Below are 24,026 nucleotides of genomic sequence, written 5' to 3' on the forward strand. Positions count from 1 at the left end.
GGGAGTGATTAAGGAAATCACAGGAAATCTAAATCTGGTTGGCCGGACTCAGATTTCAGCCGTCGTCCTTCCGAATTCAAATCCATTGTGCTAACTACTGTATCACCTCGCTCGGTTGTCGGAGTTAGATGAACTCGTGTACACGATCCGAAACGAGGGATGTTATTCAGATACTCTTCACACCTCATGTTAGGCGTTAGTCTCCATGCAAAGTTCAACAAATTGCTGATTTCGCGGGTTCAGTGAGCCCTTTATGCTCTATGCAGCTTTCTTGAAACGTGTGAAGACTTACCCGACATGTACTATTCCATACTACTGTAGGACATCCAATTTCATACTCGTCGAACACTGTCACATAGTCGTGGAAAGAAAGACTGTCGATATTCCTGTTAAGGCAACAATAGAATCGATGAAAAATACATGAAAAACTTGCAAGATCCTAAGATCTGAAAACCCAATTTCCACGGTTTTCCTATGGACCAGTGATGTTTAGCACACTAGAAGCAGTGTTGACAGCTCAATAAGCACGTGAAAACCACTAGAATCGGGAAATATCCATCTGCTTCTTACAAAAGAAAATTTTACATCGATATACGCACTGACGAGACAAAACATGGTGACCACCGGCTTAGTAGCTTGCTTGTTCGTCTCCGGAGCGAAATGTATCACTGATTCTGATTATCAGAGACGTGACAGTTTTTGGAAGCTTTGTAGAGATAAGTGGCATTCGATGTCTACTCACAGGTCATATGATTCGCATAAATAACGGGCCGCTGAGGCAGCGATGCACTCGATAGTGACCCATATGGGATCCGTAGGATTTATGTCAGCTGAATCAGGACGGCGAGACATCAACATAAGTTCACTACAATACTCGTCAGACCACTATAGCACGGCGCTGGCTCCGAGACACGAATACTTACACTGCTAAAGGATGACATCGCTGTCAGGGAAGACATCAAGAATGAAGGGATGCAGGTGGTTTGCAGCTGTGAGCGTGTCTTCGATTACTGCAATGACAAAAGGTTCAAATGAGTGTGAAATCTTATGGGACGTAACTGCTAAGGTCATCAGTCCCTAAGCTTACACACTACTTAACCTAAATTATCCTAAGGACAAACACACACACCCATGCCCGAAGGAGGACTCGAACCTCCTCCGGGACCAGCCGCACAGTTCGTGACTGCAGCGCCCTAGACCGCTCGGCTAATCCCACGCGGCTAACTGCAATAGTCCCCATGCAAGTGCAGGAGAATATCTCCTATACTGCTCCCACTAGTCTGCGCCTTCTGCGCGCTGCACGTTTCGAGCCTTAGTTCACCTCAGTGACGGCGTTTGTGGAGGCGACCATCGACCTAGTGTAGCAAAAGTGTGATGCACCCGGAACGCCATTTTGTTTCCATTGATAGGTGGTCGATTACCAATGGTCCGGTGCCCACTGCAATCGCAACTGACGATGTCGTCGGGTCAACATGTAAACACGTAGGGATGGTCTGCTGCGGAGCTCCATGTTCAACAATGTGCGTTGAATGGTGGGTTCAGAAATACTTGTACGTGCATCAGAATTGTGCTCTTTCGTCGAAGATGCCCCAGATCACCATCTATCACAATTTAGAGAGCAGGAAGCCTCCGAAACCCACGTCCTGTGACGACTTGTAGACGTCCAATCATTTAGCGCGCAATAGTAGTTTCATTGTCGTTCTACCTTTTTACACAGAAGTTCACGACAGTAGCTCGTGAACATTCCACCAGTTTCGCAGGCTTTACGTTATAATAATCTGCCCTTTGTCAAAGTTGCTTATCTCAATGGATTTTCCTATTTGCATCCCATACCTTCGCTAGGGTGATCCCAGTCTGTGTCTGCTCCGCTTACATGCTTTTGTTGCCACGTCACGTGCCTACAGGGCCACCAGGCGGCATCCTACGTCATGGTGGGCGGTGCTCATAATGTTTTTGCTTATAAGTGTATATATGCAGGCTAAAGCCCCGAATGAAAATTTGTACCATGGTAGGGACTCGAAACCAGCTCTCCAGCTGACGAGGCAGATGCCCTGACTTTTGCATCCCACCTGGAAGGCGGCGCGTGGATATGCTCCTGTGATCTGACATATATGCAGAATGAAGGAAGCGAGTAGGAGCAGGTGAGGTAAAGCACATCGGTACTGCAAGTAAAGTTAAAGAGGTTTACTACAGCCAAAAAAAAAAAAAAAAAAAAATTCACAACTTAATATATACACTCCTGGAAATTGAAATAAGAACACCGTGAATTCATTGTCCCAGGAAGGGGAAACTTTATTGACACATTCCTGGGGTCAGATACATCACATGATCACACTGACAGAACCGCAGGCACATAGACACAGGCAACAGAGCACGCACAATGTCGGCACTAGTACAGTGTATATCCACCTTTCGCAGCAATGTAGGCTGCTATTCTCCCATGGAGACGATTGTAGAGATGCTGGATGTAGTCCTGTGGAACGGCTTGCCATGCCATTTCCACCTGGCGCCTCAGTTGGACCAGCGTTCGTGCTGGACGTGCAAACCGCGTGAGACGACGCTTCATCCAGTCCCAAACATGCTCAATGGGGGACAGATCCGGAGATCTAGCTGGCCAGGGCAGTTGACTTACACCTTCTAGAGCACGTTGGGTGGCACGGGATACATGCGGACGTGCATTGTCGTGTTGGAACAGCAAGTTCCCTTGCCGGTCTAGGAATGGTAGAACGATGGGTTCGATGACGGTTTGGATGTACCGTGCACTATTCAGTGTCCCCTCGACGATCACCAGAGGTGTACGGCCAGTGTAGGAGATCGCTCCCCACACCATGATGCCGGGTGTTGGCCCTGTGTGCCTCGGTCGCATGCAGTCCTGATTGTGGCGCTCACCTGCACGGCGCCAAACACTCATACGACCATCATTGGCACCAAGGCAGAAGCGACTCTCATCGCTGAAGACGACACGTCTCCATTCGTCCCTCCATTCACGCCTGTCGCGACACCACTGGAGGCGGGCTGGACGATGTTGGGGCGTAAGCGGAAGACGGCCTAACGGTGTGCGGGACCGTAGCCCAGCTTCATGGAGACGGTTGCGAATGGTCCTCGCCGATACCCCAGGAGCAACAGTGTCCATAATTTGCTGGAAAGTGGTGGTGCGGTCCCCTACGGCACTGCGTAGGATCCTACGGTCTTGGCGTGCATCCGTGCGTCGCTGCGGTCCGGTCCCAGGTCGACGGGCACGTGCACCTTCCGCCGACCACTGGCGACAACATCGATGTACTGTGGAGACCTCTCTCCCCACGTGTTGAGCAATTCGGCGGTACGTCCACCCGGCCTCCCGCATGCCCACTATACGCCCTCGCTCAAAGTCCGTCAACTGCACATACGGTTCACGTCCACGCTGTCGCGGAATGCTACCAGTGTTAAAGACTGCGATGGAGCTCCGTATGCCACGGCAAACTGGCTGACACTGACGGCGGCGGTGCACAAATGCTGCGCAACTAGCGCCATTCGACGGCCAACACCGCGGTTCCTGGTGTGTCCGCTGTGCCGTGCGTGTGATCATTGCTTGTACAGCCCTCTCGCAGTGTCCGGAACAAGTATGGTGGGTCTGACACACCGGTGTCAATGTGTTCTTTTTTCCATTTCCAGGAGTGTAACTTGGTACAGATGAGCACGTATGTGCAATGTCTTAGACCCCTCGTAACCGATGCACAATCTCTACAGCAAGCTAGCCTGAACCGCTGTTACGCGGCCGTCTACACGTGATCTACTAGGCGAAAAGTAGAGCGGCGCTCGTTGAGCTCCATAGTGTCGGCTAGAGGGCACCGTGGTTGGCGTAGTTCGTCCGCTCTTGTAGCGTACACCTACGCTCTTACATCGGAACTATCGATACCACACTGACCACTACGCCACTCTGCCACATTGGCTTTGTATTACTGCATGGAAAACCCTAACACACCTCTCACCTCAGTCCAAATTCCCATTCAGGCATCAACGTACTTTGTATTTCCCTAATTCGAAACTCATTGTTGAGGCTCTGCAACTGTACTGGAATAGTACCTCAGCATCAAACAAACTGGGGGTCAAGTCTAGTGAGCAGGTGGCCCAGGTTCGAACTCCAGCCTTGGTGCAAATTTTCATTCGTCACTTCAGTCTGCACATATATGTCATAGATGTTTCAAGTTGTAAAGTTCTCTAGTATTCTCTAGTTTCATTTGTCTTTACAAGGATATTTACGCATTATCTGCAGATAATTTATGCAGTTCGTGGCAGGGAACATTCGGGCTGGTGATAAATGAAAATCCTCCTCGTTTGTTGTGTCTAATTTCTCACGTCCGTGTGGCCAAATGACGAACGTGTCGTCAACGTATCGAAAGAGACACTTAGGCTTCAATGGCGCAGTATCTATGGCAATATCCTCAAAGTTCTCCATGAAGAGGTTTGCAACTGCTGGAGCCAACGGGCTACCCATTGCTACGCCGTCTGTCTGATCGTAATACTGGTCGTTGTACACGAAGTAGGATGACGTAAGAGTGTGCCTAAATAGCTCGACCACGTCACATACAAAGTACTGGGATATTAAATCCAGAGAATCTTTGATAGGCACATTCGAAAGGGCGCACCAACAGCCCACTGGCAGTCATAACACTTGACAATGGCCAAGGAGTGCTTGGCCGAAAGCTCGTGTAGTTTTAACCAACTGACGCCGTTGGAAACCCGAGAACATTTTATTCAATGTTATCGCCACGAGACTCTGCATTCATACATCACTTGATTGATGTACTCGTTGCGTCTGAACTGGCAGAAATTGGAAGACTTCAGACTGTTAATGCTTTGTGTCTGACCAGTCACTAATAGTAATAATAATAATAATGTATACAGCACAATAGTATTCCTTATCCGTGTCACGCCGATAGTTAATTTATTTATCTGTTTCGAAGCAATCTCTGCACTGCTGCAGGTACTATCTACAACTTGTGGAAGAAATTTTCATGAAAAATTCAGCATTTGTTACGTATATGTCTCACTTTTATCGTCAGCAATGTAGGGGCAAAGCACAATAGATCTGTGTAATTGGTGGACTATGTGAAGAATATGCAACCTCCACCGCATTAAGGCTGCTAATTGAGAAAAAGTAAATATTGATGATTATATAATCAGTATTACAGTCTTATAAAATTGAGATACTAGTAATGGTATGTTGTAAACAGAATCGAATCTTTTAGCTTTCACCACTCAGAAAATTTTAATTAACCCCTCAGGGAATAGTTAACCCCAAGTTGGGAACCACTGTCCTAGAACATCGTTGCGTGGCTTGCGACAACGACTGACGGGGATGTCGCAGGGAGGACATCGGTTCTGCTCCCAAATCTATGCAGACGATTTGGTCCTCTGCCCTCGAAGTGCTGACGGTACCTGGGCGTCGCTTCCACGCGTTTTGACCTACGGCGATGCGTCAGGGAGGTACCTTAATGTACGTAAATATCGAGCTATGTCTACCGGTAGAGGTCTACCTGAAGGGACTGTTGATCCGCTCAATATCACGAATACCTTAACACTAGAATTAACGGACTTCGTCGTACCCCTAGTATTGCTCTGTGGGTCGTCCTTGACCTGCAGTAGGAAACTACCGTTTTATTCATATTTGGGTGGTTTTCTGAGTGCTGCCATGTTGACAGCATGTTCAGGAAGACCCTAAAATGAAACCAAGGGGTAATTTGGTGTCTAAAATGAATAACACACCGTCAAACATAAATGTTCAGAAACAAACTTTTTCCTTCTTTTAAATTTGACAGCAGAAATACCAGAGTCTTTCATCTATCATCGTCAAAAGAAGTAAGTAAAACAATATTACAATGTTTTTCTTTGTAAAAAGGTTGAAACACAATCAAAATATATTTTTTATGTGTGCACTAACAATATTTTACTTTTACAGACAAATTAAGTTCAGAGTATTTGTGAAACATTCTAAAACACAGCAGGTGACTAAAATGCTGTGCGTGTATTCATTCTTATTGTAATTGAGGAACTAAAACATAAGAACCAAAAGCTTCAGTCTCTAATTATAAATACCTGGAAATATATGCTGTGCGTGTATTCATTCTTATTGTAACTGGGGAACTAAAACATAAGAACCAAAAGCTTCAGTCTCTAATTATAAATATCTGGAAATATATAGGAACACAGACCTGAGAGAGCTGCCTAAGGTGGGATGGGCTCACAGTTCGGACATTCAACAAGAGTTTTTGCTTGGCAGCTTTTGCACACATATTTGTTGCACTTTGCGAGGTAACATCAAAAAGATTTTCGGACTCACATGCGGTTCCTCTTCAACAAAATGTTTTGACTCAAACTCGTCTAGAGGTTGAAGCACATGTGTCGCATTACACGCCCAAATTCGACGCTAGTGTCCCTTTGGTTAAATTGTCTGGCTGATGGCAAGTTTGCGAAATACCAAGGTAATTGGTTAGATTAATGTTTCTTCAGAAAGCAAACTGATAGCGAAAGTGGTCGTACATTGAGTTACTGTTACACCCGAGTGCACATGAATTTGCTACAGTTCGATCATTCACAATCTCATCGTGAAACAAAAATCCAATACTCCACCTCGTTATTTACACGAAAAGTTAAGAGTTCGCACCACGCATGCGACTGCTCACCCGCGATACCACACAACGCGAAATTTTCTAAGTCGTTTCACTTCCTAGCTGCCTGCACACCGACTTTCCGCTTTCACGTCTCCTCCAGCACTGTTCTTCTGCCTGTCCCCGGTCCCGTTTCCCATGCGCCCAACCTCATCGCTCAACTGACTGGCGCAGTTGCCTTTCCTGAAGCCACCCATCTTCTTGGCTACAGCTTATTCCACATTTTTTTACATTTTAACATATTTAAATAATCAAAGCTTGACCACATTGTAAATAAAGTAACAGTAATATCCATTATATAATAAACGTTAAATTCTTTTACTTAAAACCAACAAAATTTCCTTCTTACCTTTGAATACCATGGCCAGTAGCCTTGAAAAAATGTGCTTTCTGATAAATAAATAAAGAACAAATGTAACTATTATGCACTAAACTTTACAACAAATATTGTATTAACTAAAGATTCAATAAGGTGTCATGCTGTCATCGTTCAAAGTGTTTTGTGTGGAGGAAATGATGATCTGATGCTTAACTGAAAATATTGATAATTTAAATTTACTATATCTTTTAAACAAATAAAGTTACGGAGTCTATATTTATAACGTTTATGTTGTGTACATAGTTCCGCATAGTCAGCGCGTACACAACTTTCCCACTAGAGCGCGCCCCGCTAAGCACAGCAGCGCACGCACAGCGCTCGTCCGTCTCCGTACTACGAGATGGCGCTGCCATAGAGACAGACCAAATTCCGCTTCTGCCGATCCACGTATTAATATGTAACGCAGCCAATGAGATTGCTGCTAACGTAGAGCCTTTTCTCCTCACGCATCACACTCGCGCAGTGATACATGAACGCGCGAGGTATTATAACGAGTGTACAGACCTCCGATTCGTCAGTCTGCATTTGTCTGCACCAGTCTGTACCAGTCTGTACAAGTTCTACATTTGTCTGTACCAGTCTATAGTCAAGTTTCAGTCTGCGCCTAATATGATTACCATATTCCTATACATAACCATGAAGATAAATGTATAGACACTTTTGTCTAGTATCAGAGATATATGTGAGAATAAGATTAACGTACCAAGATCAGAGGAACTTCAGATTGTCAATTGTAAATACCATCGAAAACCAAGTTAAGTAATTTTTATGCTTGTTATTATTTTAATAATTGTGTGTGAAAATTAAACATGTTGTATTTAAAGTTGGTCACTGTCAATCTTCTACTCTAAGCGTGCAAGTGGCATTTCTATCGTCTGACCTAACGGCAGAAGATAAACACGCCATAATAAGACCACGAGAAATATTGCTGACACTCGCCTACTTCGTTAGAGCGACCAGTCAAATAATCCGATGGTGTGAGTACTGAAGGTTTTACAGTATGCACACCACAATTTGTCATTCTAATAATGCGCTTCTATATGAAATGACGATCGTTAAGATAGACCAAAGCGTTCAGATTTTAGTATTCCGGTTTTTGTTACAAGACTTGTTGATTTCACTTTAACAGTAAATCCTAAACTATTATGGATATGATCAATATTCAAGTTTTATTGGGATCACCATGAAAATTTATAAAGGAAAGTAGATTAAAATTACTGTGACTTCATTCCCTGAATTACTACAGAATTAAATAGCTTTCATAAATGTTTCCCTTTATGGCCGATCTGAGATCCGCCATATTTAACAATGCTACGTGTCCCTGGCCACAAAAAGCTTCTCCGGGGTTTCCCTTTGACGTAGGTTCTCGAATGTCTCACTCGCACGCTGCAGATCCTAGACCTCATTCAGCACAATAGAAGCCTGTGAATTTCCCCATCTCGTGGCGAATCTGCACTCTTTGTGGCACACGGTCCGGGACGACAGGGTCCGTTTGACAATTCATGAAGGCTGAATCTTTCGGCCATGTACTTAGATGAGAGCGAAAACTCGTTAACTCACAACTTGAAGCAAACATTTGATGTTTTATTCCATTCTGTTGCTTCGTTGTTTGCAGGAAAACTGAATTTGACATATTAACCAGCGCCAGTATCTAGTGCCTGTAAGGGGAAACTGTTCCTGTTTGCAGTTTGTAGAGGGCAGTGAGCTCATCTGCTACTCTTCGGATAAGGATTCGGTGAGAAACCTTAGAGCTAAGTAATTTAAAAATTGTGTGACCGTTGATCATGGCATGGTCAAAAATATTATTAAATACATGTACAGGCTTCCGCTGGATGTCGGCTCGGACAGTAGTGTCTTGCCATTTGGTCATCTATATCGACTCCACCCTTAATTTCATTATAAAACTTCACCGTTTCTGGAAGTTTTTTCTCAGTATTCCCACTCATCTGACATCCAGCATGCATGTTACTCAGAATAACGATATTTTTTTTTTCTTTTTCCCTTGGTATGCTTTAGGAAGATTGTCGTCTGACTTCCAAGTATGTTGCACACAATGTATTGTCTTCACTTCGCGCCGCATGAGGAACCTCATTGAGAGATCTCCGAAGAGTGCCAGCTAAACTTGTTCTTTCTTGTTTCAGTTCACCTGCCAGTTTTACGTAGGTGAAGAAATTGTCAGTCGTTATCTTACGTGAGGGCCACGCGCCTGACATCTTATAAAGGCACATTTGTATGCCGTGCGTGAGTTTCCTTGGAAACGCAAAATCTTAATTACATAATTAATCTCTGACAAATAAATAAAGTCTATGGCACAGAACTGCAGCGCTATGCCACTGATAAAACAAAATACAATTACGACACTCTTATTTTTCATTAAGAAGAAGTAGGTCTTGTGGGGGAAGCAATTATATTTTATTAACTGACACACCGCCATATTTGATGTTATATAAGAACACTGCGAGTTGCAATCTCACTAGGCACTCGACTCTGTAAAGATTATATATTTGTGAAAGTAAGTTGAATTATTTAACTGTAGGCTTATTCGTTGAATGTATCTGATTTAACTAACTGTGTAAACTTTTGCATGTTTAGTAGACAGTCACCACTGTACGACGTATTGACATGGCTGGCAAATTATTCTGGTATTGAGACTTTGAGCTCGCATCTACCGCAGCAGTCTTTGGAAACGATTTAAATACGAAGTCCGATTATTTGAGTTACATTTCACGATCAACTACGAATAACATTGCATTTACGAACAAGCCATTGTCAAGCGTCTGATACCAAATAATTAAACGTCCACGTTCTAGATCAGCAAATATTAATTACAACCCATCACTATCATACATATACAATAATTAACATTTCATTTTATTTTTTATTTATTTATTTTATAATCTGCTGCCACGTACGACAACTATTAGCAGTGTCCAGTTAGTAGTGTAGGAGGGGTGAGGGATCGAGTGGGGGAGATGACTTTCTCATTCTGTAATATGTTCGTTTTTAAGCTTACCAGTGTCACTCGGTAGTTCTCCATACAAAACGGAATGCTGCGCTGATGTAAAGTATCGCTTGACCTCCGGATTCTTCGTACTTTGCATTCGTTTTGGCACAAAGTGTTGTAATATAGTTCAACATTTCGTGAATAATGTCAAGGTACTCCCAGAAACTATTTAGTGTCTGAAAATTGGAGTTACTGGTATCAAATTGCGTTAAAAAGTGTTCGTGTCAAAAAAGAGCCACGTGGTACTCCTTGTATAACAGGTGAATGTTTCATACTTTAAGGTGGGATAGGAGGATGAAATTTTGGTGAGTTGTACTATCCCATACATGATGAAAATTCACGGGAGAGTTGGGTCTTGCAATGATTATGGAGGGGGATTGGGCCCTCATAAACCCTCGTGGGTCAAAATTGACCCACGTCGTACTTCTAGTGTTAAGCTGCCCTGGCACGGATTTTACGTCTGACCTGCGGCGCTCAGCAACTCTCAGCTGCAGACACCTGGTGCAACGGAACAGGCTTGGACTTGAACATTGCCTCCGCTTCCGTCGCCTGCCGCAACCTACGCGCTGTGCCAACACTCACAATGCGTAGCGGATCTCCCATGTGGTGCAAACTCTTTCAGTCTTGTACGCCCTGGCTTGCCGCATTATAGCAGCGATGGATCCATTTGTGAGCCAGAGGATGATCTTAAAGTCCGCTATCCTTCACAGTTCCCCAGGCTCTAGGGGCGTGGGTCTTTACTATGTTCTGGACAGCGCTCGTGTCCTCTTTGTCAGCTCACTGTCGACGATGTGTTGGCGTTGCCCAACGTGCCCATCTAGAACGTGGACGTTTAATTATTTGGTATCAGACGCTTGACAATGGCTTTTTCGTTAATGCAATGTTATTCGTAGTTGACCGTGAAATGTAACTCAAATAATCGGACTTCGTATTTAAATCGTTTCCAAAGACTGCTGCGGTAGATGCGGGCTCAAAGTCTCAATATCAGAATAATTTCCCAGCCATGTCAATATCAGCTTACTCCTTGATGCATATACCCCGGATTCGTACACCCCTCCGGTGACAGTTTCAGCTACCAGGAAGTTTCAAATCAGCACAGACTCTGCTGCAGACTCAAAATTCATTCTGTAAATAATAATAATAATAATAAAATAATTTCAAATTTCTTTGAATGGCCACTATCCGCAGCAAGGACATAAATATTGCTTTGTAAATAAACAACGCCTCTTTCTTACTGCAGTGTATTTTATTCTTTCCAGATGCGTTTCATCTTTTACTTTAAGACATCTTGAATGGAATCTAGAAGGATAGGCTTTCACTTTGATATGCAATATTCGTAGATTATACAACAGTCCGTACCTTATTATTTACTAAAAAGTGATTACATAAAGTTATTCGAGTTTCTTTCTGGCATATGAGTTTCCTCAAATGCTGGAGGTCGCAATATAACTTCCACCGCCACACTCAAAACGAATCTGTATCATTTTAGATTTCACTGAAGTTGCCTTAAAGTAAAAGGCGAAACGCGTCTGGTACAAATAAAATAAATTGCCGCAAGAGAAGGCCGTTTTTCTGTTTACAAAATGAATATAAATTATTTTCCTCCTTGTCAATGTAGGACCTGTACAGAAAAATCCGGGACTAGCCCACTACATATAAGGCGACACACACGGGGATATATTTCAGCGTGGCTATAACAGCGATATTGGGTGCATGTGGGAGCTTGAAGAGGGTGAAACCCAATCATTGGTCTGTTAGCTTCAAGACATTAAACATTATACTCTAGCCATTAAGTTTAGACACCACCTACAAGGCTTCAGCAGGCCAGTGGCCGTTACCACAGGTAATCACACACCGCCGTCGTCTGCGGCAACATACCGTGTGTTACGACAACGGAGGGCGTTGAGCAGGGGACGAACGTCGTCGTTAGTGTCGGCTGGAGTTAGTAACAAGACGACGGAATACTCTTGCAGTCTCAGCGCAAAAACGGAATACTGCAAGAACAAATATTAAACAATGTAATAATCTGTCAGTGATATTGTCCAAATGATTTATCTCGTTATAAACGTACTGCATTAATGCTGCTTTTAATTCACTGAAACTAAAACAACAGTGAGAACAGCCAAAGAACAGTGAGAATAGCCAAAGATAACACACTATGACCGTAGAAATTCTAGTACTGTAAATAGTACGGTGTGAAATCAGTCTTGGCACAGGTCGGGTCTGGGACTCAGTGCGTATCACTTCAGATAAAGTTGCGTTTTGTGTGCCGACGAGTTGTTCAGTACTTGAAACAAAGAATACAGTCTTCAGATTTATTCCATATCACGAGTGAGTTTGTGTAATACGTATATCATGACAGTCGTGTCTGAAATAATGATAGTTTGTACAAATTTTTCATTTCAAGGTGACGGAGGATTTACATGCCTGTCACATTATCATATATGCTAAAATATTCTTTTCTCAAATGCGAGATTCGTTGCGACCGCTCGACTCACCTATATAATTGATGGCTTCAGATCCCAAATCCTTTCTGAAGTGCAACTGAAAGCTTTGCAAATTAAAAGTAGATTCTGCTATAGCATCTGCAACTACCCATACTAGTCATTACATTTATATCTACTATAACAGCCTGCAGAGAACTGGAAAAACAGGAAGAAGCCGACATCGGGGAAGAGCACTTTGGATTCCGGAGAAATATAGGAACATGCGAGGCAATACTGACCCTACGACTTATCTCGCTTGCGTAAGACGTCTTAAGGAAAGGTAAACCTACGTTTATAGCATTTGTAGATTTACCTGTGTCAACAGCAATAACCCTCTGAAATTCTGAAGAGAGCAGGCGTAAAGTACAGAGAGCGAAGCGCTATACACAGCTTGTACAGAACCCAGATGGCAGTAACAAGAGTCGAGGGGCTTGAGAGGGAAGCAGTGGTTCAGAAGGAACTGAGATAGCGTTTAGGCCTGTTTGCGATGTTATTCAATCTGCACATTGAGCAAGCAACAAAGGAAAGCAAATAAATATTCGGAGTAGGAATTAAAGTCCAGGGAGAAGAAAGAAAAATTTTGAGGTTCCCTAGTGACGTCGTAATACCAGAAAAGGCATCAAAGGATTTAAACGAGCAGTCAATGCATAGTGTCTTGAAGGGAGGATATGATACGAACACCGAGAAAAGAAAAACAAGCGCAATGGAGTATAGCTGAATTAAATCAGGCTATGCCAAAGGAATTAGGTTAGAGGTGAGACACTAAATGTAGTAGATGAGGTTTGCCATCTTGGCAACAAAATAAGTGATGATGGCCGAATAATGATATAAGATGTGAACAGACCATGGCAAGAAAAGCATTCCTGATGAAGAATAATTAATAAGGTCGAATATAGGTTTAAGTTTTAGAATGTCTACTTTGAAGGTATGTGTCTGAAGTGTAGGCTTGTGTGGAAGTGAAAAGCGGACGATAAACAGTTCAAAAACGAAGAGAATAGAACCTCTTGAAACGTGGCGCTACAGAAAAATACTGAAAATTAGATGGGTAGATCATGTCACCAACGCAGAGGTACTGAACACAACTAGGGAGAAAAGAAATTCGTGGCATAATTACGCTGGAAGGAGCGGTCGGTTGGTAGGACAAATTCTGAGACATAAAGGAATCGGCAGCTTTTTCAAAGTGAAAACTGTGTTGGTTTCGAAGTTATTTAATGTCAATGACGAGTTTCACTCTACTGAGGACTGTGTCAAAGTAGCTGGATATGAAATCCATCCGTCATGTAACCATATGAAATGGAAAATGGACGCAACAGTATCTGGGGACGTTTATTTTCCAGTTTATATGGCTATATGACGAATGGGTTTCATATGACGCTGGTGATGCCCCAAAAGGGAGAAACGCATACTTGAATTTGAATAATTTGGCAACCGAGACTGTTTTCACTCTGAAATATTTCGAAACGTGTTTCTGTAATACCCTGCCACAATCGAGTGGAGTAATTTTTTAATAGCCAGTTTATCAGTGGCGGATAGTGTGGGGACTAAATAATTGTAAAGTGAAACCAGGAGAAGGATACAGTAAACAGGTTCAAAAGGGTACAGGTAGCAGTAGTTGTTCGGAAATGAGTCTTTTCAGCATTGAGTAGCAAGGAGAGCTGCGTCCAACCACTCTTCGGACAGAAGACAACAATAATAACAATGGCTCTCATTGTGTATTTCAAATGTTGGCATTTGGAAACGGGATGGCGACAGGAAGGACAATTAACCTTGCTAATTCCGAAAATTAACGCTATGTAGATGCGGAGTAATAAGAACAGGAAAAGATACGCTGCGTGGACTAAATCCAATTTTTGTTTGGTAATCCCCTCATCAAACTGAGTCCTCTGATGCACTTCGCAATAACATACGGTTGATTTTTTCTTATTTTCCTTGTGGTTTGTTTTCTAATTTTAGGGCGTTGCAGTTCCCTTCTAAACTGTCCAGTCAATACGTCATAAACACCAACCGTGTGGGAGCAGAACAGCAGTTTCTACGGACTACGAATGTCATTTAGATGTCGTTTTTGTGGTATTCATCCCAGATGCAGCTCTCAATCTACTCTATCCTGTGCAAGCTTCTTCATCTCCCGGTACCTACTGAAACCTACATCCTTCTGAATCTGCTTAGCCTATTCATCTATTGGTCTCCCTCTACGATTTTTACCATCCACGCTGCCATCCAGTACTAAATTGGTGATTCCTTGATGCCTCAGAACATGTCCTACCAACCGATCCCTTCTTCTAGTCAAATTGTGACACGAACTCCTCTTCTCTCCAGTTCTATTCAATGCCTCCTCATTACTTATGTGATCTACCCATCTAATCTTCAGAATTCTTCTGTAGCACCACGTTTCGAAAGCTTCTATTCTCTTCTTGTCCAAACTATTTATCGACCACGTTTCACTTCCCTACATGGCTACACTCCATACAAATACTTACAGGAATGACTTCCTGGCACTTAAACCTATACTCGATGTTGACAAATTTCTCTTCTTCAGAAAAACCTTCCTTGCCATTGCCAGTCTACATTTTATATTCTCCCTACTTCGAGCATCATTAGTTATTTTGCTCCAAAAATAGAAAAACTCATTTACCACTTTAAGTTTCTCAGTTCCTAATCTAATTCCATGAGGTTCACCTGATTTAACTTGACTGCATTGAATTAACCTCATTTTGCTTTTGCTTATGTTCATCTTATATCGTCCTTTCAAGACGCTGTCCATTCCGCTGAACTGCTCTTCCAGGTCCTTGTTAGTCCCCACTCATTTCGCTACAAAGCCGTGTTTTTCAACATAATTTCCATTCAGTGCGACGACCTTACGCCACCTAAGTGGAAGTGCCTGCGCGTCCGCATGCTACCACTCTACTGATCGACGTCGGAGCCAACGTCAGCAGTAACCTCTCCATCATTCACGTACTGCTTCCTGCGGAGTACGTTTCTGATTGGGCCAGACGGATTGAAGTCGGAAGGTAAGATGTCCAGGCTGTAGGGTGGATGAGGGCGAACAGTCCAGTGAAATATCGTGAGCTCCTCTAGGGAGCGCAAACCTGTCTGAGGACTTGCGTTGTCATGGAGAAGGAGAAGTTCGTTTGAATTTTTGTGGCGCCGAAGAGGCTGAAGCCGTTTCTTCAGTTTCCTGAAGGTAGCACAATACACTTCAGAGTTGCACCGTGAGGAAGGACATAAAGCAAAAGAACCCCACGGATTCCCAGAAGACAGTTACTATGACTAACGGATAAGGGAGAGGCTTTGAACATTTTCTTTGGAGGCGAGGTGGTGTGGTGAAACTCCAGGGATTGTCGTTTTGTTTCGCGTTCGAAGTTGATGAGGCCATGTGTCATTATCTGTGAACATATTCGACGAAAAACTGGCACCATTGTAACGGTGAAGCAACACCGCACAGATGGTCCTTCGTTGCTCTTTATGGTCTTCTGTCAGGCAGTGAATAACCCTGCGCACACAATCCTTTCAGTACCCTAACTGGTTTACGAGTGTGTCTGCACTACCAACAGAGACGTCCAGTTGACCAGCGAAGTTTTTGATTGTGGTCCTACGTTGCCATGAATGAGAGTGTCCGCACGTTCCAAAATTGCTGTAGTCTCAGGTGTTTGCGGGCGGCCAGGAGATAGGACAGGTTTGCGCGACCTTATTGCGATAGTGGCAGTTGCCTTGCCCAACGACTCATCGTGCTTTTCTACACTGCCTGGTCTCCGTAAACATTCTGCAAGCACCTATGTATATCTGCTAAGCTCTGTTTTTCCGCCAAAAGGAACCCATTGTGAGCTCTTTGCTTGGAGCGCACCTACGTTACAGGCACCATTTCAAAGGCTACGTATAGCGCCGCCACCTATATAAGGGGTGAAGTAGGAATATTGCGCGACGTTCCACAACAAATTTCGAATTTATTGTAACGAAGTCAGCCGAGGAAAAAAATCTGTTGCATTACTTACTGAATGCTTTTAGTACATACAACTTAAAACTATATAAACTGAAGTTGATTCCCAAGACACGTTTCTGAACCTCTGGTTATTGGAACTTTTCTTCAAGTTTTTATCAATATTTGCTCCTGTAAAAATAGGTAACGTATTTTAAAACACACTATATAAATGTAGTAAATACAAGTGAAGTTTCAAAGTGGATTGCGCGTAGTTTATCGTATTTCTGGCCACTGTCCAGGCTTTATAAGCGAAGAAATTTTATTCTCGTTACATTATTTTAAAAGAACGTGTGTTCTTATACATTGTAGAGTTTTTATGAAATATACTGGCAGCAATACTACACGATGATGTGGGAGATTACAAGCTTCTGTTGATGGCCAACCGCGGTCAGTAAAATTGTAAGCATTAAATTACGCTGAGACTCTGGGTTGTCAATTTTCTTGATTATGGTGGGCCTGCAACAACAATTTGCAAATGATCACATCATGGTACAACTTTTCTGCCATTTATACATGCTAACTTGGAAATGGTCTAGCACCCAAACTATTAGCACGGTGCAAAATACACTGTAGCGCCAAAGAAACTGGCTTAGGCATGCGGTTTCAAATACAGCGAAATGAAATTTGGTAGAATACGGCGCTGCATTCGCCACCGCCTATACAAGACAATAACGCCTGGCGCAGTTGTTAGACCGGTTACTGCTGCTCCAATGGCAGGTTATCAAGATTTAAGTGAGTTTTAATGTGGTGTTACAGTCGGCGTACGAGCTATGGGACACAGTATCTCCGAGGTAGCGATGGAGTGGGGATTTTCCCGTACGACCATATCACGGGTGTACCGTGAATATCAGGAATTCGGTCAAAGATCAAATCTCCGACATCATTGCGGCTGGAAAAGATTCCTGCAAGAACGGAAGCAACGACGACTGAAGAGAATCGTTGGGCTTTCGGAACCGAAGGCTTATTCGTGTACCGTTGATGACTGTACGACACTAAGCTTTACGCCTCGCCTGGACCCGTCAACACCGACAATGGACTGTTGATGACTGGAAATATATTGAAACTTACTGGCAGATTAAAACTGTGTGCCCGACCGAGACGAACTCGGGACCTTTGCCTTTCGCGGGCAAGTGATCTATCATCTGAGCTACCGAAGCATTCTGGAAATATATTGCCTGGTCGGACGAGTCTCGTTTCAAATTGAATCGAGCGGATGGACGTGCACGGGTATGGAGACAGCCTCGTGAATCCATGGACCCTGCATGTCAGCAGGGGACTGTTCAAGCTGGTGGCGGAATTGTTATGGTGTGGGCCGTGTGCAATTGGAGTCATGTGGGACGCCTTACATGTTTAGATGTGACTCTGACAGGTGACACGTAGGTAAACATCCTGTGTGGTCATCTGCATCCATTCATGTCCATTGTGCAATCCGACGGACTTGGGCACTTCCAACAGGATAAGGCTACACCCCATACGTCCAGAATTGCTACAGAGTGGCTCCAGAAACACCCTTCTGAGATTAAACACTTTCGCTGGCCACCAAATTCCCCAAACATGAATTTTATTGAGAATATCTGGGATGTCTTGCACCGTGCTGTTCAGATGAGGTATCCCCCCCCCCCCTCGATCCCTTACGGAGTTATGGGCAGCCCTGTAGGCTTCATAGTATCAGTTCCCTTTAGCACTAAACCATACATTAGTCGAGTCCTTGCCATGTCGTATTGCGCCACTTCTGCGTGCTCGCGGGGTCCCTAAACGATATTAGGCAGGTATACCAGTTTCTTTGCCTCTTCAGTGTAAAAGGCAGCTGAAGATTTTCACCTTGAATTTGTCGGAGTTGATTATGCCCACCCATTTGCATATATAGAACTACGGTCATTTACATGTAAAATGTGAACGTTGGAAGACACCTTTCGTCATTAATTACTGCCCCGAGAATCGCGAAGGGAAGCTGCATCGTCTACACTAGCCTGTTGGGAGGAGCACCGAGTCACCACAATAACGCGACTCAGCGAGTCCACAGGACGGCCGCTGAGCTTTGCACGGTTTGAACATGTACTTGGAGTAAGATACGCTTCGTTAACTGTTCAAATTACTCTGTTCGTTCAAATCTAAAAATTTTCGCTACGAAATGGAGAATGTAACAGTATCAGGTGTCCATTCATTGAAGGATAAGCTACAAAAATTGACGAAATTTATTTGTCCTCAGGTTGAAAAAACTGCAGTGTAGCAGCGGGTCAGTAAATATGGAAGGGGGGGGGGGGGGGGAGAGACTGCTACCTGCGGAGCTGCGGACTTCTTTCCTCTTTGGTCCTTCAGCAGTCATGATGGCAAAGACGCAGATGCAGGTAACGAAGCGTAAACACGGTTGAATTAAAATTAAACTTTTTGTCCGCGGCCGGCGGCCGTTAAAACGGGTCGCGTCGCGCGGGCGTGAATATTCATGGCGCTTCGTTAGCGGCCGATGGCGGTCCGCTGCCCCGTTAACTGGCTGCCTCTTTCTGCACGTGGCCCACGCAGAGGACCAACTGGCTCAGTTCCCTCCACTACCAAAGCCGACATGGCTGGAAAAAAAGAAAAAAAAAACCTCTCAACCCAAATCCGGCAGCGGCTGATCGGCCTTTTGGCAGGCGAATAAACTGTTGTCTAGGCGAATAAACTGTTGTCTTTATCAGATAGAGAAGTGCTAACTGCACTATGCCCTAGACAGCACCAAAGTTATCACAGATCCGTGCAATGACGATGGAACAAATCGCAGCATTACTCGAAAATGTATGTAATTATGACTATCACATCATAATATACCAGATTAAGCGTCCGTCACAGGCTGGGTGCCCAAACGTCATGGGAGGCCTTGTACCATTTGAAGAGGTGGCATACTGCAATACACTATGTGATCAAAATTTTCCGGACTCCCTCAGAAACATACGTTTTTCATATTAGGTGCATTCTGCTGCCACCTACTGCCAGACACTCCATATCAACGACCTCAGTAGTAATTAGACATCGTGAGGTAGCAGAATGGGCCGCTCCGCAGAACTCACGGACTTCGAACATGGTCAGGTGATTGGGTGTCACTTGTGTCATATATCTATACGCGAGATGTCCACACTCCGATGTGATTGTGAAGTGGGAACCTGAAGGGACACGTACAGCACAAAAGCGGACAGGACGACCTCACCTGAAAACTGACAGAAACCGCGAATATTTGAAGAGGGTCGTAAGATGTAGTAGGCAGACATCTATATAGACCATCACACAGGAACACCAAACTGCATCAGGATCCACTGCAAGTAACATGACGTTACGCAGCTGGTAAGAAAACTTGGATATCATGGTCGAGCGGCTGCTCATAAGCCACACACCTCGCCGATAAATGCCAAAAGGCGCCTCGCTTGGTGTTAGAAGCGTAAACATTGCACGACTGATCAGTGGAAAAACGTTGCGTGGAGTGATGAATCACGGTAAACAATGTGGCTATCCGATGGCAGCGTGTGGGTGTGGCGAATGCCCGGTGAACGTCATCTACCAGCGTGTGTAGTGCCAACAGTAAAGTTCGGAGGCGGTGATGTTATGGTGTGGTCGTGTCTTTCATGGAGGGGGCTTATACCCGTTGTTGTTTTGCGTGGCACTATCACAGCTCAGGCGTACATTGATGTTCTAAGCAGCTTGTTGCTTCCCACTGTTGAAGAGAAATTCGGGGATGGCGATTGCATCTTTCAACACGATCGAGCACCTGTTCATAATGCGCAGCCTGTGGCGCAGTGGTTACACGATAATAACATCCCTGTAATGGACTGGCCTGCACAGAGTCCTGAGCTGAATCATATAGAACACCTTTGGGATGTTTTGGAACGCCGGCTTCGTGCCAGACCTCACCGACCAACATCGACACCTCTCGTCGTCAGTGGAGCACTCCGTGAACAATGGGGTGAAAAAAAAAAAAAAAAAAAAAAAAAAAAAAAAAAAAAAAAAAAGGTTCAAATGGCTCTGAGCACTATGGAACTTAACTTCTAAGGTCATCATTCCCCTATAACTTAGAACTACTTAAACATAACTAACTTAAGGACATCACACATATCCATGCCCGAGGCAGGATTCGAACCTGCGACCGAAGCGGTCGCGCGGTTCCAGACTGTAGCGCCTAGAACCGCTCGGACACCCCAGCCTATGGGCTGCCATTCCCCTAGAAACCTTCCAGCTGAACGTTTGCATGCGAGAGTGGAAGCTGTCATCAAGGGTGGGCCAACACCATATAGAATTCCAGAATTAACGATGGAGGGCGCCACGAACTTGTAAGTCGTTTTTACCCAAGTGTCCGGATACTTTTGATCACGTAGTGTATATACTGACAGTTCGCCGTGTAGCACTGATTTCTTTGGTGCGCAAATTGGGGGCGGTTGAGGCGTGAAAGGTGGGTGTTGAGACCCTCAGACATGGAGTACTAGAAGCGTGGTCGCTTGTCAGAGCGTGGAGCGGAACCGTGACGTTCAGAAGTTTATTTGAGCAATGAAAGGCAACTATCAGTTGCTGCAGGTACGTGTGTAGCCACATTTTAGTGCAAGCGATACGTTCAGTGGCGAATTTAAGGCAATTCTCATGTGTAACAAACTTATCTCCCATACTTCTACCCCGAGATGTTACAGTTTTTCGGAGAGATAATTGTGTAGAGATGGAGTGTGTTGACATTTCTGCGGATTCCAAGTCACTTTTGGTTTCACATTCGTTGGCTTTGCCATCTCACAACCAAACTACCACCTTCCAGTCCAACCTAGACCTCTGGCTAGGTTATAGATCAGTTGGTCCCCATAACCAGGTTTTTTGCTTTCACTTATGTCGGCTTCGCCAACTTACAACTTACAAACAGACTACCACCTTTCAACGTAACCTGAAACAGAACAGTTTGTCCCTAAAGCCACACGCAAAAGCTACATATTCCAGCAACAACCCCGGGTACCGCAGAAATGTCGCTTCATGGAAGTGTCACTCCAAATCTCTTCATGTCGGATTAGCGGTTCCTCAGTTCTGTAGGTGTACGAGAATCGTTCAATAAGTAACCCCCCCCCCCACAGATTTTTTCTCTGGAAGTATTTTTTTCGTAGGAGCTGGAAGTGGGTGAGAATGTTGGTCAACATTTCTTTTGCACTTAATACTTTCCTATGAGTCTTTATCACGTTTTGTGACCTTATGCCAGCGTTGTGAAAAAGCATGTATTTCCTGTTGGTAAAAGCTCTAGTCCAGTATCTGCACCCATGATTTCTCCGCATCTATTGCACCGTGATCATCTAGGAGGTGATTCGGCTCGCACATCATACAGATTGTTTGCGAAAGGGACGTGCGTAAAATTCCTACGTCAGCTGTGTTAGACCGCACGTTTCCTCCTTGATCAACATGCTAATCATGCTGTTGTCTGTAGTACTCATAAATAAGAATATCAGTACCACGAAAATGTTATAAAGCAAAAAGAAGGTGCCATGTCAGTCAATGAGGCCATTAGCCTAGAACAGTTCCATTATAAACAGTACGATATAAATTTAAAATAGTTCTCGACATAAGATGTCCGCAGCTCGTGATCTAGTGGCTAGAGTTGCTACCTCTGAATCACGGGGTTCTGGTTTCGATACCCGGTCGGGTTGGGGATTTTCTCTGCCCATGGACTGGGGGTTTGCGTTGTTTTCGTCATTTGGTTATCATCGTCATTCGTGACAATGGCTTGATAGGACTGCGTAAAAGTTGGATTGTGTAAAAACTGGGACATTGTAAGGCGCTAATGACGGCGCAGTTGAGCGCCCCGCAACCAAACATCATCATCCAAATACATCATTTCATCATTGCCACGTTTCATTAGATCCCAAAGGTTGCTGACTGAATCAGTGTTCCTACTCACTAGCGGAATCTTTTTAAAGCGTGTGAAATACAAAACTTAAAGCAAGAAAGAGCAAAATATCTTACCGCAAGTAGCGCAAGCTGTCCCTGGTGAGGACTGGAGACGTTCACTTTGATGAAAATCTCGGTGCCACTGGAAAAGATTAATCAGGTGTTCTAACAGGATGCATGCGTGGATTCTAGGGCAGCACACTCATAATGAAAGCAAACAGAATAGTGAATAGTAAAATAAATTACTCAAGTTTGGGAAGACTTGTTAAAGCAATTATAGAATGCTGGTTTAGCCTATCTGTCCTGTGTAGACTACCGTTCAATGAACACAAGCTAAATACAGCTCTCTGAACTGAGGTCGGAAGAAAACTAATCTTCTGTCTTGATGTACTATTCGAAGAACAGTTCCAAACAAACAGTTAAATCTTTAGACAGGCGGTCACTGTCCATACACGGCAATTCTATCGGATATTCTGTTTTTACTGACGCCTAACCCCTACCTGTCGGCCACTGTTTCTATCTCACTCGATGACCTGAAGACACGACAAACCTTCTGTAGAAACTCCCTAGCAAGAATGGGACAGACTCACAACTTGCTACTGACAACTTCTTCTCGTGCACGGCTACTTGAGTGCGCGTTTCTCTTCCTGTTGGCGCTGGCGCTGCAGGGGTCGTGGTCCTCGCGTGGCAGGGTGACTGGTTTCCTCGCAGCCGTGTTCCTGCAGCGGAAGGACGTCCACGATACTTGTGGCACCAACTGTCGCAAACTCTTCTTGTGTGGTAACTCAGAGCACTACAGTCTTGTAGATAAAGCTAGTCGAACAAGCTCATTCCTCACAGAGAGCGCACTTATACACTGAAGTGCCAAAGAAACTGGTATAGGCATGCGTATTCAAATACAGAGATATGAAAACGGGCAGAATAGGGCACTGCTATTGGTAACACCTGTACAACACAGTAAGTGTTTGGCGCAGTTGCTTGACCGGTTACTGCTACTACAACGTCAAGTAATCAGATTTAAGTGAGTTTGAATGTGGTGCTATGCTCGGCGTACGACCGGTGGGACACACCATCTCCGAGGTAGCGATGAAGGGGGGATTTTCCCGTACGACCATTTCAAGGGTGTACCGAGAATATTAGGAAACCAGTAAACCATCGATGCGGCCGGAAAAAGATTCTGCAAGCACGAGACAAACGACGACTGAAGAGAATCGTTGAACGTAACAGAAGTGCAACCGTTCCGCAAACTGTTGCAGCTTTCAATGCCGGGCAATCAACAAGTAGCAACGTGCGAACCATACAACGGAAAATCATCGATATGGGCTTTCGGAGCCGAAGGCCCACTCGTGTACCAGGACTCAACGCCTTACGCCTCGCTTGGGCTGTTGATGACTGGAAACATGTTGCTTGGTCGGACGAGTCTCGTTTCAAATTATATCGAACGGACGAAATTGTACGGGTATGGAGACAACCTCTTTAATCCATGGACCATGCATGTCAGCAGGGGAATGTTCATGCTGGTGGAGGCTTGTAATAGTGTGGGGCGTGTGCTGTTGGAGTGATATGGGATCCCTGACAGCTGACATGTACGTAAGCATGCTGTCTGATCACCTGCATCCATTCATGTCCATTGTGCATTCCGACGGACTTGGGCAAT

Source organism: Schistocerca gregaria, chromosome 6 (genome assembly GCF_023897955.1).
Source record: "Schistocerca gregaria isolate iqSchGreg1 chromosome 6, iqSchGreg1.2, whole genome shotgun sequence".
NCBI classification, from domain to species: Eukaryota; Metazoa; Arthropoda; class Insecta; order Orthoptera; family Acrididae; genus Schistocerca; species Schistocerca gregaria.